The sequence below is a fragment of the Hesperophylax consimilis genome, chromosome 4, assembly GCF_061612785.1.
Source record: "Hesperophylax consimilis isolate HC1 chromosome 4, BYU_Hcon_1.0, whole genome shotgun sequence".
Lineage (NCBI taxonomy): Eukaryota > Metazoa > Arthropoda > Insecta > Trichoptera > Limnephilidae > Hesperophylax > Hesperophylax consimilis.
Genome location: NC_142839.1, coordinates 30,418,232 through 30,435,009, shown reverse-complemented (window position 1 = coordinate 30,435,009; position 16,778 = coordinate 30,418,232). Strand labels below are relative to the sequence as shown.

Genomic DNA, 16,778 nt, shown 5'->3' with positions numbered 1-16,778 from the left:
TGCGCAAGTAATTTAAATTTAACGAATTTTTGTTATTTCACAATTTATAATAATATATAGTACACTTACGGCACGTTCCAGGGTGGAAGATACTCTCAGTATCGCCCTGATGTAAGACAACCATTCAGAATTGAAACGTTGCTTGAAATGGCTTTGGCCGTGTTTGGTGACTTGAATAGTCAGGTATGCCATAATCTCCCTGGATTAAGAGCAGTTGGGACACTTGTGCGGTATTCATATAAAAAATTGAAAACCATTGGAAAATACTTATTTGTAAATTACATTTCTGGTACAAATCCAATTTAAAAAGAGCTGTTGTTTCCAAAAACACATGTTCCGTATTTCGCATTTTGCAGGAAATGTTAAGTTTTTTTAAACATTACTAACTCTCGCACACATATTTAAGTTCAAAATTTTTATCACTATATTGAAAGAAAATACATAATTTAAAAAATTCAACAAGGATTTTATTATAAACATTTTTCATAAATTTCACATTTCTACACAATGAAACTAAGAAAACATATGTTTAATCAAATGTTCTTATGTAGAGAATTGTGAAAAGGCACTATATATTATGCTTTGTTTCTCTTCAGAGCAAATCTCTAGTACCTACTTACATGATCGAGTATCATTGTCATAAACAGTGTGTTAGTCGTTAAATCTAATTGAAATTTAAAAACATAAAGATAATTTAATAAGGTTCTGCTAAGCCAAAAACAAAATAGCTTGTCACAGTCAGCAGGTTTATTTAAATATATATATATATATATATATATAAAACCGCACAAGAGTCCCAACTGCTCCCAACCATCTGCAGCTAGTGATTCTATTGCATCCCCAATTGGGAAGGGGAAGGAGATGGGACTATATACGAGTATTATTTTAAATGAGTAATTTGTGAAATAACACAAATTAACCATGCAAAATTTACTTTCGACTTCCAGCTTGATAGTCCAGAGCTTTACCCCTCGACCACGTCCATCAAATTATTATTTATATTTTTAAACTTCATAATACTCAACTATGTGTAATACACTGTGATGATATATTGTCAAACAAGTAACCCGATTCCTTACGGGCTAGAAAATAATAACAAGGAAGTGAGATAATGATCGTATATTATTACAGAATCGAAATGAAATTCGGTAAAAAGACTACAATTTAAATAATATTCATTCATTGAGTTTTTACATGTACATGTTGCCATTGTTCAATGAAAATATGGTATCGAAATTCTTTTGTGTTTTCCTTAGAAAATATCGATGGGAAATTGAAATTCGACAAATGAATTTTGTTTATACAAAATTTATTTATATCCCAATTGAATTCTATTCAAAAACTTATATTTTCTGTGTTTATTAATAATTTAAATAAATTTTATATTCAAATTACTCAGGGATTACCTTATCATTGTTAAATACCCTCCGCTCAGTATTCCCAAGCTTGTTATAGGAATCCCTTAGGGAAACCTTAAGGCCTCTTGTTATATAAGAGTTATATATATATACATATCTACGTACAAAGTTTACTTGTGGCAAACTAAGATTTTCTTCCTGTATTTGGTTTCCAGTGAAATGGAGCAATCTCATCACAGCATCCCCAAATATGACACAGGACCTGGGGTACGTCGTGCGGAAATTTAACTGGCATTCAGAAAACAAAAGTTTTTTTGCTTGCATTACCGTGTTTTTTTTTAAATTTGTTTATGGAACACCTCACAAGAGCGCCCCTGTATGTACATCCGATTGGGCAGCTTTGTAAGGTGGGTTGAGGTAGGATTATACAAAGGAGGAAAAATAGATTCCGGTAGCTTGTTACAAGCCGACTTACACAAAAACGAGTCGAAGATACGACCCGTTTACATGAAGCCAACATCAACTGTGGGCGGGTTTTCCGCTCGTGTGCTTGGAGTTTTACTCATGTGCACCGGTGCTCCGGGGATCATTGCTGCCAGCCCCTTAGAGCAGGCTCCATTAAAATACCTATATGCACGCATTGCGTCTATGGATTGGAGGTGGCAATCGGTCTGCTAAAAACGGATTGTCAATCAGACGGACCGTGCTACTTTGCACAGAATCAAGTATTTTTATCAACTATTGTTGGGCTCCAGCCCAGAGGTTGCTCCCAAATGCAATTGCTGGACGTACTTGATATTTCTACAGGGTTAGCAGCTGTTAGTAGCCCTATACAAGATACCCAGTTTCTTGGAAAACAGATTTACGCAGGCTTCCATGGAGCCCCGATACTTAAGCTGGCCTGATATAATTACTCCAAGCATCTCAATGGAGTCTTTATTGGGGAAGGTGCTTCCATCAAATTGTACCAGACAGTCACTGATCCCCCTCTTATGAGTTCAAAGTAAGATTTTTGGATACAAGCTGGGCAGTATAAAACAGAAAAAATATTGTTGTAGCTGTAGAAAAATACTCCAAATATATCAAATAGTTTTGTTACATACCTTAATATTCAATGATTTTTAAATTTCAATCACGCGTCACCACATTCTCAAATTAAATACGAGAGCATTCCCGTATAAAAATGACATTTCTAATTAAATTCTGAGGAATGCACCTCGCTTTATGATTTCCTTCCACTCATGAATTAAGTATATTTTTATTAAATTTCTCTCTGCCTTTTTCCCCTGGATTAACCCCAAACTGGGATTAGGTCCTCCGCGAAGCTGAATAATTCAACGCAAGTCTCCAGTTCTGTTTAAATAATAGGATATGAGATTTGCCGTTACAAAGGGCGTATTTAAATTTCAATAAGTACGCGGCGAGCTATGCGGTGAGCGCTCTACATATTTGATCAAAGATTAACACCACTTCCTATATAAGGAAGTGTTAACATAATATGCTCTATTTTCTTGAAAAGTACCTAGCTACGAGTGGCGTGCGGTCCATATTAGAACACAAACATTGCCCTCCCTACCTTACTCGCATGAATATAAAGAAGTGTTAAATTAATACAATTATTGCAAGAAATCTGTGTAAACTTTCAAAACTACACGATATTTTATACATAATATTTTTTTTAATATGATTTTTTATTTTGTTTAAAAAGTTTATTTTGTTCTTATGGAAGTGCCTTTGTGGGTTCCCTAATTTATCTTATCTGTAAAAAAAATCATTGGAAAAAAAAAAAAAAAAATTTCGAAGGGGACATGAACTAAGTATGCAAAATGACGCACACTATATTCAAATGATTTCTTCATTCGACACAAATAATGTGCACGTTTGCACACTGCTCATTTAAGGGAAGGATTCGTATGTGTTTGTGTCGAAAAAGACCGTGCCTTTCGAATTTAATCACAAATGCCATCTGTTGGTACCTCATTTAATTAGTACAACTTTACGAAATAATTATCATATTTTGTTGACTTGCTTTGTTGCAATTACATTGATGAAAAAATATGGAAACAATTTTACACATATGGATGTTTTAATAAATAGTTATTTCAAAAATAATTAGATCAAATTTGCATAAGAAATTGACAAACAAGAATGGATAAAAGGTGTAAAGTAAATAACACAAATATGCCCGTTAACAATTTATTATTATCACATGTAATGATGAGACACTCATTTGGTAGGTAAAATATTGCCGGTCTTTAAATAAAGGACTACATCACAATATCAACTTGATATGATTAATGGTAATTATTTTTTAATGTCTTTAAATTGGTCATTTAAAATATATATTTCATTATTAGAGCAGTGTATGATATTATACTTTCTTAAGGCAGAAATATTTTGTATTTGTTTGGTAGGCTTTAATATTGGATTGTCTTTCATCCTATTATATTATACTTTCTTAAGGGAGAAGTATTCTGTATTTGTATGGTAGGCTTTAATATTGGATTGTCTTTCATCCTATTATATTATACTTTCTTAAGGGAGAAGTATTCTGTATTTGTATGGTAGGCTTTAATATTGGATTGTCTTTCATCCTATTATATTATACTTTCTTAAGGGAGAAGTATTCTGTATTTGTATGGTAGGCTTTAATATTGGATTGTATTTCATCCTATTATATTATACTTTCTTAAGGGAGAAATATTCTGTATTTGTATGGTGGGCTTTGATATTGGATTGTCTTTCATCCTATTATATTATACTTTCTTTAGGGAGAAGTATTCTGTATTTGTTTGGTATTCTTTAATATTGGATTGTCTTTCATCCTATTATATTAAACTTTCTTAAGGGAGAAATATTCTGTATTTATATGGTAGGCTTTAATATAGGATTGTCTTTCATCTTCCTTGTTGATTTTCTCGATGGTGTGTTGATGTTAATTTGCGATAAAACGTTTGGTGTATCAACTTATGCGTGTATAATTTTATGTAAAAACAATAAATCAAAAAGTTTAAGTCTGGCTGTCAGAGAGTGCAGTTTTTAGTTGAAAATTAGGCCATTATAGGTTCCAAATTTGCTAGATGAACCTTCATGATAAGCTTTTTTGTAAAAATAAGATCCTTTATTTACGAATCATAATTAGGAGACCTTTTTGAAATTGTATATAAATTTTATTAATAAAGCCATTATTTGACGAATCTTAGATACCCAATCCAAACTAACGTCTGCTAAAGCCAGCAGCTTCCAGGAAATCTTACCAGGTCTTTGTTAAGTTTATTTTAAAAATACAATTAACTGGCTATTTTTTCCTAGTGCCTACCCTGATGCTACATTTTACCAATTCGTATAGTGCCTACCTCTAGCTACCTCTTTGGGTGACGTGAGAACGGTAGAATAGATAAGTGTTCAACCGCCAAAGCACTGAACTGCTGTACAGATACAAATGAAAGTACATTAGATCTTTAAATACATAATGCAGTCTCACAGATCTCAAGCGATACTAACGATTTTTTTGCAGAATTAATCTTCCTCGGGAGAAGTGCGAACAAAACCCGATATTATTAAATTGCTTGTTGAAATTTTGTTCATTTTCCTTGAATCTTAAATTGACGAAATCTATTTCAAAATTGTCGATAATAAGACAAGTCAATTTAGGAAAAGCCAACACAGATTTCGTCCATATTTTAAATGATGAAACTGAATATCAATTATAAATTTCCACTGTGTAATTTATACCGAGAAATAAAGTAATCTTATTAAGTCAAATTGAAATTTATCGTTCAGATTTTCCGTAAACAATTTATTAACTGGGAATAATGTACAAATATGCGCGTCGTTTGTAAGAAAAAAATATTAAACAAATAATGGTTCGAACAGAAAATTACGATTTGTTTGATGAACCACACCTGTTCAAAGTGGAAGTTAGGCGTTTCCATAAATAAATTAATCACTTTTGAACAATTAAAAATGCTGAATTATTGGGCGTTGAAATTCTTTCCGCTTTTGGACCATTTCAAGGACTGAACAATTTCATTAAAAAAATATTGGATTTTTTTGCGTAAATCTCGTTCATATATTTTAAAAAACAGCGTATCTGGCGGCAGAATTTAGTAATAGTAAGATTTATCTTTATCTCTTTATTTCCTTTGAGTGTATGTGAAACGCAAACAAAATCAAAAGCAGGATCTCTGTTAAGTTTACTTTTGTTTACTTAATAAATAAAACAAGGTTAATATCTAATCGATAAATTGTTGTTCTTACAGTGAACGCAGTTTTTACTTTATAATTGACTGGCATCTTCTAATAAACAATATTATCACGTAAATCACGAACGAGTTAATAATACGTCTAATATATGAAAATAATTACAGTGATGATTAATGGCTACTGATGACCAAGAGAAAATAATTTGGATATTGCATAGCGGAGGAGAAATATTTTATAAGAATTTATTCAATGTCGGTTCGTCTTGCTTTATGGTAATTCAAGCGTGATGGGAATAACGTTGCTTAATCCCTAATTGTAATAAGCTCTCTTGTTGGAAAACCTGATTCAAATCAAAATGAACTCGTAACTAGCAAGGTTTGTACATAGGAGTAGTGTGAAACTCTACCTGCTACTACGTTCTGTCGTGGAAATGAAAATTCATTTTGTATAGGTCATGTTTGAATTACGTATTCAATGTTCAAATAATATTTTAAATGCTCCCAGTACTTACCCATTTTTTCCAGATTCTAATTATCGTATTATGACGAAAACAGTTGTGTAATATATTATTATTATTATATAAAATCTAACAAGTAGAAAGTTTATTTATTGGTTATCATTTCTAAGATGAACCAGAATAGTAAAACCATTTATTCGTTTTCTAACCTACTAGGCTACATAATTTAGCCTGTTATAAAAATTGCAAAAGTTAAGTAAAATATCAATAATAATTTGTGTTAATTTTTTTAGTTGTGAATACCGCAAAAATTTCCAACTGCCCACAACCGTCTGGAGCCAGTGAGTAAGTAATACAAATTAATATAGTAAAATTTACTTGCGCACCCCGGGAATTCAACCCACGAACTCCGGATTGCTAGTGAAGAGCCTCATCCCTCGACCACGGGGGCCGCCGCGTGCGTTATTACAAATAATGAGACAATAATAACAATCATTGCATTCAAATGGACACTTGCGTCATAACATATAAGATTTAGTTATCAATAGTGCAAAAGTGCAATCATCAATCAATAGATCGATTGATTTACCCCTATTGATTGATTAGAGCTTTTAGGGTGAAAACACAACGAGACCAGTGCGATTGGAAAGCTGTCATAAATGGCCGCCCTTAGGCAAAGCTATCAGAAGTACAAGTGTCATATTGAGTCGCCAGCGGAAACCATAGTGTGGGGACTCCCTAACCGCGCATGTGTGTACCAGTAGGCATGTATATACAGCCTCAATGACGTCAATGATAGAAATGATCAATGTGTTTATACCTAAATGGAGGTTCAATCGCTTTATGCTTAATCTAACAATATTTTATTATCAGCCATTAGTTTTGCATCGTTAATATTATTTATTTATGATATTAAATTTATAAGGATCATTGAAAAAACATACAAGTAAGCAAAAATAAAATCTGTGGCGAACGATGCTAATAAAAGTGTTGACAAAAAATTCAATCTGTATACACATAAATATTTATATTAAACAAAAAAAAGTGTCCGGGGTAGTTTTGAGGTTTGTGGGTTTGAACGTGTGTTGTCTTGTTTTTTTTTTTAAATATCTACAGTTTTATTCAAAGATCGATGAAATTAAAACAAAAAAAAACATGAGTAAGGTTACTTTCTGCAAGAAATTTCAAAAACCAACCCCACCCCCTCTTCCCACCCATTAAAAAGATATAAGAGGAGTATAACTGTCGATCCGATTTCGAAAAATTATGTGCATATGAAAAAGTCTGGGCAACGGCCGGGGCTTATACCTACTAGTGTCAGCATAATAGCGTATCCAATATATCTTATGCTATATTGCCTTACACTCGCATTTGTTGTAAAAATATAGGAACTTTTAATCAATTTTTAATTTGATTACCGCGTACGAGTCCCGACAGGCAAGAACCACTAGGACTATGGCTTCCTTAACTAGTAACAAATGTTGTGTGGCTGAAATAAATGAGTTGGAAGGAGTAGGTAGATGAATGATGGGAATTTCCTGCCTGTTTAGATCTAGTCAATAAACACAGCTTAAGCCTAGGATGGCTATTAACTTAAGCTCTGTTAAGCTTGTCAGGGCAATGTTTAGCCCAGAACTGTACTCGTACCAGTCCCGTAGATTTCGACGCCACGCAGTTTGGCGTCTCCCTCTTCTACGTCTTATATCAATTTTATATGAAATTTCATGTTTTTTTTTATTTGTCATCTCCCGCCGCCGCGCCGGTTTTAAAACCGAAACCTTTGGATCCAATATCAAGGAACCCGCCGTTCTGCCATGTAGATCGTAGAAAGGTTTGTTATTGACATCTATTACAACATGTAATACAGTTTTTGTCCGTGGTGTCAGGTAATTTATGTGGAAGAGCCACCTGTCTTTGAATATATTAATAATTCTATCTCTATTCATTGAAGGTAAGAAACAAGTTGTTCCTAACAACAACAACATTATAATGTTAATTACCCAAGTTACATACTTGTTTTTTTATTACAAAATACTACCGAAATAAACAACGATCCAAATTTAAAAGAATCGTTCGAATATATGATGTCACACTAATCGTCACGTTTAACATTTATGTTTATATGTAATACTACCGCATACCCGTAAAAATTATATTTATTGAAGCATTTGTGATTAACGGGATTATATAATTATTGTAGAATTTGTGATTATGGGATTATATAATTATATTAGGATTTGTGATTAAAGGGATTATATAATTATTGTAGGATTTGTGTTTAAGTTGATTATATAATTATTGTAGGATTTGAGATTAACTGCATTGTATCATTAATGTAGGATTTGTGATTAACGGGATTATATAATTATTTTAGAATTTGCGAAGCTCAAAGTATTTAAAAATAAATTATCCATGCCTTTTAAAAACCAATATTGTTAATTTTTTTCGTCATCATTATTATATTTTTTTGTTGACAAATCAGAGAGACGATCAGAAATTTACCTCTCGAGCAAATCTAGTTAGTTACCGAGCAAAAAACACTTTATTGAAGATGGAAAAAGCGCAGACCTTTGAAAACTCTTGAAATCTGACTTAAACAAAAGAAATATAGAATAAAAACTACAAATTATTTTCTTTGAGCAATATATCATAGGAAGTTAGGTAATCAATCAGTTCCAATTTTGAAAATGACAGTTAAATTCAAACCGAATTCCAGTTCATTGAACCCTTCAAGCAGTACGAACAAAAAAATAGTATTTTTGATGATGATTCATTTTGAATATGTTGTACCAAATGTACAGTTGTGCAAATTGTATATTTCATAAGTCGGGACTATATATTCTTGAGTTTTTGCTGCCTCATATAAAACATACCATTTTTTTATCGAAAAATTATGAAAATGGATAGAAAAAAAGTAGATATGGTTTTAAAAGGAAATTTAAAAAATGTTGATAAATTAAATAATTATTAAACTTTTATTCGCACTTGGAATATAAATTTGTTTCTTGTGCACGTGGAATGGTTTTTACAAAAGCTTTAAAAATCGAAGTCCTCCCTCGCAGTGGGAAACAGGAAATTCGATAATGAAACATTTGTTTTCGTCACGTCCGATTCAAATTGTCACGTTCCTGACCTGATTGGGCTTAGTTCGTTCAATTCGAAAAAGAATCGACAAAAGAAATATTTACCAATGGCTTATTCACAATTCCCAGATTTCGATGTAAGAGTATCCCATTTAGCTCTGACATGTTTTTCTTTGAAATCATTAATTTTCTTTACTTATAGCCTTCCTTTGGCTGCCTATCGAATCGAATAATTAATTGAAAATTACCTCCTCCTTAGTTTGAAAAAATAACTGCACGGTCGTGAACTTCGCGGCTGTGTTATAGTATTGAGCTGAAAGGGATAGGTACCTAGATTCCAAAATAATTCAATTACTAAATACATACATTAAGAAATAGATAGATTCCTAAGTACCTAGACACGTAAACCTTCTAATAATTCTAGCCACGCAGCATTTTTTTAGTTCCCTTATTACGGTTCTGGTACAGTTTTATTAAGGAACTGAAATGAAAATGCCTCAACATCAAAGCAAATAACCCATCCGTATTGAGCCAGTTTAGCTGGTTAAGTCAATTAGGGTGTTTTATTTTGCCTATAAAGAAGACAGATACATACAAGAACCGCTTTACGTATCAGTTAAAAAGACGGAGGATTTACTACTCAAGCACTTTCGTTTATCACGCTGTCAATAATAATGATTTTATTCTGACATGAAACGATTAAGAAAAAACAGACCTTTCGTTTATGCAACCAACAATCCACAGCTTAGTATTTTATTTGAACTAATTACTTAATTTGCTCTTGTATTAATTTCGGAAATAATCCCAGTTGAATAACTGACTGTAAACATTATAGGTCCCATTGAAAATAATGGCTGATGTTTGTGGCTAAATAAGGGCGTAGCTAGTTGGTAATACATCCTTCTTTACAGAAAAAAACGGACAAATGCAATATTGATAAGGTATATGAATTGAACACCTTATTATTTACCAGTGGATTGTAAATCTATTAGTTCTAAGTTGTACAATAATTGATTAGTGAACTTGAAAGTACCGTAAGTACAGAATAACCTGTTGATTCGTCTGTCATATAGATTGATTCTTTTTATATTTCTGATTGTGAATTTCTCTTTCGAACTACAAAGTTAGGAATTCTTATTTTATTTTTGGATGTAATTTAACAAAAATTATTGGATATTTAAAAAAAACATAATTAAGTAGTTAAACACTTACCAATGTTTTGCATTTATTGAAAAAGCATTAAAATACACAAATTCTGAAAAAAATATTTGAAGAACAAACCTTTTTTTCACTGCGCATTAGAAAACATATTGATATGTCATATTATATTTTTAGCAATAAAAACATACAAGGTTAGAAAAATACTTTGTTTTCACATTTATTTTTTATCAATACATAAACTTTTATATGATTTCTCATTCCAACGGGTTTGAATCAATTCAAAACAATCGAATCACAACTGGCATTGTTGTCACAAAACGTCAACAAACTTGAAAAAACCCGTTACGACTGATAAAGACGTCACGCAATGTCTCGAGATTAATTGTCCGAAAACACAGTCGTACGACCGGACTTCTTATCGCGGCGAAGGGTGGTTCTAGGCGTATGGCGCCCGGCGCGAAGGCCACGCGATACCGACGGTTAACCGGGAAAACGGAAACTTTCGAAGCTCGATCGTGCAAGTCTCGGACGCTACGCGCGGCAGAACGGTCCGCTCGGCGTGGCGGACAGCGCGGGACTGACGCTGATGGCTGCCGGCTGACGGCTCAAGAATCGGGGAGGAGCTGAGCCCTATGCAGTTACCTGAGCTCTCATCCGACACTTAGGGCTATATTTCATTTACAGGGCATCACAGCTTTAATTTATAATTACCAACAGCGTACACGACCTGCGAGTCCTCGAGCACACTCGAGTGCTGAGTATCTAGGCGAGCCCCCGGAGCTGCTAAGATTTTCGCGGAAATCCTCCCCACGAAAACAACAAATCAATAACTTTATTTTTACAGTAATCGGTTTATGATAAAACAATCATTAATATGAAAACCCACTTAAGCGTAAGAAATTCGTAATATTTAACACCCATTTTCCAAGAAGTCCTCCGTGAATTTGCTAGTAGCTCACCAGACTTGCTCGATTTTATGCTATTTTAAACCTTAAAAAATGCTCCTAACACACTTAAATACATGTTATTCGCTTAGCAAGGAAATAATTTATTGATCTTAATATTATTTTAGCTCTTCGTTTCGTCACCTGCAAATATGTTTAATTTATCTGTGAAAAAGCGCTGCTCAAAATTGCAAGTCAAATGTCATAATTCCGATTTCAAAATTGCATTTCAAATGTCATTATTCCTATTTCAAAAAGTTTTTTAATTGTGAAGAACGCTTTAATTTTTAAAAATATATTATTTATATTTAAATGCAGCTTCGTATCTACCATATTTTTTAGGTTTTTTTTGTTAGCTAAACCTTACAATAACTCGTGTTTTCTTTGTTCCATGCAGTAAGTCAAGTAAAATATAAAACAACATAAAAGCCCACCAGGGCGACTATATTTAATAAAATAAAATGAAAAATATATTTTTTTAATTAAATTAGAAACAGATTTTTTTCTCTAAATATAAGAATATAAGCTATCTTAGAGAAACTATGAAGGATAGATATATTTAAAATATATAAGTAACGAACAGGTACCGCCACCCCCGAACCCGAAAAGAGAAGGTATTTGTTTTCAAATTATGTGGGTACAAATGGGTCTGATCGTTTATAAATACAATATCTACTAAGACGTTGCAATTAACTATAACATTATTTTGCAAAAACCATTAACGTTATTACCAAAATAGTGTCAGCCAGGATACGGCCGGCGATTGCCATTTTTCCCTTGGCATTTCAAGGGTGAAACACATTATATAATATACTACCTACACAGTTATAATTTAAAGTGTTGATTAAATATGATTTAAGATTTTCACGGCCAAAAGTATTTTTGTGATTTGTTTTTGGGGTGTTATGCCGTGTTGCGCTAACTCCTTCTTTAGCCAACGTTTCGGACAATAATTCGTTCGTCCAATAACAAATAACACATCTGCCCTGATGATGGACACTGCAATGCTGTCCGAAACGTTGGCTAAAGAAGGAGTTAGCGCAACACGGCATAACACCCCAAAAACAAATAATAAAGTGTTGATTATTTATAAATTTAATTAGACTTCAAGTATTCATTATTTATAAAAGCCCGGCTGAGCGTTAAACCTAAAAAAATAAAATAAAAAATAAAAACTTCTCGATGGTGCATAAAAAAATTATAATTATTGAAGACAATATTAGCAATTTCTAAACGAAAATCTGAAACAGAAAAATCAGAAAAGGATACGGACACATCTAGGACTCTATCCCAGGACCTTTGTCTTTCCAGGACACCGCTCTACCACTGAGCTAATGGGACCCTATCCCCCTCGTTCACTTTTAACTGGGACCGATGGGGATAGGGTCCCATTAGCTCAGTTGGTAGAGCAGTGTCCCGGAAAGACAAGGGTCCTGGGATCGAGTCCTAGATGTAACCGTATCCTTTTCTGATTTTTCTGTTTCAGATTTTCGTTTAGAAATCGCTAATATTGTTTTCAATAATTAAATATTATAATTTGAGGTTTTACTCAATAAAGTTATTCCGAAAAAAAAATAATTTAAACGCAGACACATAGCAGTTTCATTGGTCCTCGTACATTTAACCTTCTACCACTACAAACTCAAATGATAAATAAAACAATAGAATATGTTAAGGAGGTAAAATTATTGCTGAATGACGCAGATATTGAAACGCTTTTTATATAAATTTATTGATCCTTTCTACAACTCACTTGCTGAAACTTTATAAACTATTGTACATAATGTTCTCTCTTTACTTTTATAATAACTATAAACAAAAAAAAAACTTTTTCTACTTATATATATTATATATAGGTACTTGAAATATATTAATGGTTTTATATTACCCACACTCAGGCAGTGCCTTAGTGGGTTTTCACTTATTGTGTTTACAATTTGGTAATATATATTATGTTATTATTTACTGTCTATTAATATGTATAATATATGTAAAGAAATGAAAATAAATAAAGTAAAAAAAAAAAAAAAACACGATTTTTTAATTTTGTAAATTCTTAGCGTAATGTTCTACCCCATGTTGGGTCTCTTACAGAGTAAATTAAGGAGTTGTAAGAAATATATTAATATAATAATATATTATATTATTTATTAATAAATTATTATATCGTAAAACCCTTCGGGCATTAATATATTTTTAACTTTTAATCGTGAACTCACGAAAATTTTATAAAATTTCGGAATGCTTACCTACGAGGTATTTTCAAAGTATGAAACATTTCTTATATTTGAAGTTGTTTTAAAAGGATATAACAGTTAAGATATAAAATAAAAGTTTCTTTGAGTATTTTGTATTCGAAATATATATATATTGATATTTGTAAACAAAAGTATTTCAATATCAAACATGAAAATGGTTGATAAAACAAAATACCTAAACATTTTTACTTGCAACGTCAATAATTTTGAAAGCACTCGATATTAAGAAAAATACCTTCCTACTGTGTAGGATATTTTTAAGAAAACTGTAATTTCAATTTTTATGCCGTGTATCATTACAATAACATACAATACAACAACTGTCAATGGAAAAATCCCGTCAATTTGTAATTATACTCTTTGACATTTTTTTGGATTTTATCTATGAAATCAAGTATAAATTTTAGACTAGCTGAGAAGATTTATTATTTCTCTTTACAACGACGAACAAATCACATTTCTCCGCATTATAGAAAACAAGATAAAAAACATTTATATTTTATTGACGCCCCGGTCAGATCTGTCCTTCATATGCTCTAATGGAATATAATGTTCGTGGTCAGCAATGTGCTTTCAAGGCTAGAGGCCGACTAATTAAAATATTTAATGGAATATGATGTTTGTGACCAGCAGTGTCCTTTCAAGGCTATAGGCCCATTAACTGAAACATTTAATGGAATATGATGTTCGTGGCCAGCAATGTCCTTCCAAGGCTTGATGCCCACTAACTGAAACATTTAATGGGATATGATGTTCGTGGCCAGCAATGTCCTACCAAGGCATGACGCCCACTAACTGAAACATTTAATGGATTATGACGTTCGTGGCCAGCAATGTCCTTCAAAGGCATGACGCCCACTAACTGAAACATTTAATGGGATATGATGTTCGTGGCCAGCAATGTCCTACCAAGGCATGACGCCCACTAACTGAAACATTTAATGGATTATGACGTTCGTGGCCAGCAATGTCCTTCAAAGGCATGACGCCCACTAACTGAAACATTTAATGGAATATGACGTTCGTGGCCAGCAATGTCCTTCAAAGGCATGACGCCCACTAACTGAAACATTTAATGGGATATGATGTTCGTGGCCAGCAATGTCCTACCAAGGCATGACGCCCACTAACTGAAACATTTAATGGATTATGACGTTCGTGGCCAGCAATGTCCTTCAAAGGCATGACGCCCACTAACTGAAACATTTAATGGAATATGACGTTCGTGGCCAGCAATGTCCTTCAAAGGCATGACGCCCACTAACTGAAACATTTAATGGAATATGACGTTCGTGGCCAGCAATGTCCTTCAAAGGCATGACGCCCACTAACTGAAACATTTAATGGGATATGATGTTCGTGGCCAGCAATGTCCTACCAAGGCATGACGCCCACTAACTGAAACATTTAATGGATTATGACGTTCGTGGCCAGCAATGTCCTTCAAAGGCATGACGCCCACTAACTGAAACATTTAATGGGATATGATGTTCGTGGCCAGCAATGTCCTACCAAGGCATGACGCCCACTAACTGAAACATTTAATGGATTATGACGTTCGTGGCCAGCAATGTCCTTCAAAGGCATGACGCCCACTAACTGAAACATTTAATGGAATATGACGTTCGTGGCCAGCAATGTCCTTCAAAGGCATGACGCCCACTAACTGAAACATTTAATGGAATATGACGTTCGTGGCCAGCAATGTCCTTCAAAGGCATGACGCCCACTAACTGAAACATTTAATGGGATATGATGTTCGTGGCCAGCAATGTCCTACCAAGGCATGACGCCCACTAACTGAAACATTTAATGGATTATGACGTTCGTGGCCAGCAATGTCCTTCAAAGGCATGACGCCCACTAACTGAAACATTTAATGGAATATGACGTTCGTGGCCAGCAATGTCCTTCAAAGGCATGACGCCCACTAACTGAAACATTTAATGGAATATGACGTTCGTGGCCAGCAATGTCCTTCAAAGGCATGACGCTCACTAACTGAAACATTTTCAAACTACTGCAGAATATGAAAAATGTAACGATGGAACAATGAGTATAAATCAGAAACAAAACAAAAAAATCTACTCTTATTTTTCTTCTAAAACACAGCAATTCAAAGAAAACGAAGTGCCCGTTGAGGACCAACCTTTGAAATAAGTAGAGTTTTAATACAAAACAATCTGACAAAACAAAATGAATTTCTTTTCCTTTGGGGACAGCAACAGTTTTTTACTGCTTGCAAATATTTTGAAATAAAATGTCACGATACGTCCCTAATAATTGGCCAGGGCGGTACAGAGAGGAAAATAAGAAATACTTAGGAGAATAATAAATAATTGTTGATTAAAAAAAAATTAACTATATCTAAAGGAATTTACCCCGTCGCACAGTGGCTTAAATTTGAGCGCTGGCGCGACATTGACCCCAGATCGGCATGTTCCCGAAATGAATTTTTTTTTACCAATGTGTTCTCAGTTAATCACTGACATTAAAAAACCATTGAAAATAACATCCGAAGCTTACTTACTCGGTAATTACGCACAGAACTGAGATGTTCGGGCGCGCAACTATGCTGCTGTATCTAGGCGAGTTTGAAGGCGTGCGGAATCAGGTTGTTTGTGTACTTGTTTCACAAAAAAAGTATTTTTAAAAATTACTTGACATATTCTTTAAGATACGTGCTTTATTTAAATAACTGAAAAATATATTTTTTCATAAATTATAACTGTTGCCTTGGTTCTAAGTTTACCTTTTTTCCAATTTTGTTTACAAAACTTTTGCCTTTAATGGAGTAGGAATAAAAATCTTTACGAGTCTTCACGCTAATTTTAATAGGATATTATTGCTGTATCTTTTTTGTACACGGACAAAAAAAATCACCACCAATTTTAGCCAGCCACATAAAATACAAACTTAGCGCCCAAGTAACACGCTACTTTTTATAAAAGCATTAAAATTATTATCAACATTTCAACTAATAAGAATTAACAAAAAATAAGTGGTATTTCTTATTAATACTTAAAAAAAACATCAATGGTGCCAAATAGTCGAACGCCGAGAGCGATGTCGCGCCAAATCATTAAAATTGGCCACTGTGCGTCGGGCTAATTTGTTTCCTTTTGAGAACATCTCATATACGTCTCATAGAAATCGGTATGTCTTCTTTATATTCCACTTTAGAAATATGATCTAAACGGCGTTAGAAAGAGAAAATACAACGCTATATTTTCTAGTCTAGTTTTCGATTGCAAATGGAGAAAAAAATGTGAAACTTCGAGAATTTTGTATAAATTATTTTTATATGAAAC

General features: G+C 33.3%; 1 protein-coding gene across 8 annotated transcripts in view; it reads right to left on the bottom strand.

Annotated features, from left to right (window-relative positions):
* The window catches only part of LOC149424522 (dual specificity calcium/calmodulin-dependent 3',5'-cyclic nucleotide phosphodiesterase 1A-like), a 618,560-nt gene that overhangs the window by 394,987 nt on the left and 206,795 nt on the right, over nt 1–16,778 (bottom strand). The window contains exon 1 of one of the 8 annotated variants that reach the window (XM_089651662.1): nt 10,386–10,518. The exons of the other annotated variants lie outside the window; for them this stretch is intronic. The gene's annotated coding sequence lies outside the window, so the exon portion shown is untranslated. Of the gene's footprint in view, nt 1–10,385; nt 10,519–16,778 lie in introns of those variants that run through there. 8 annotated transcript variants of the gene reach the window in all.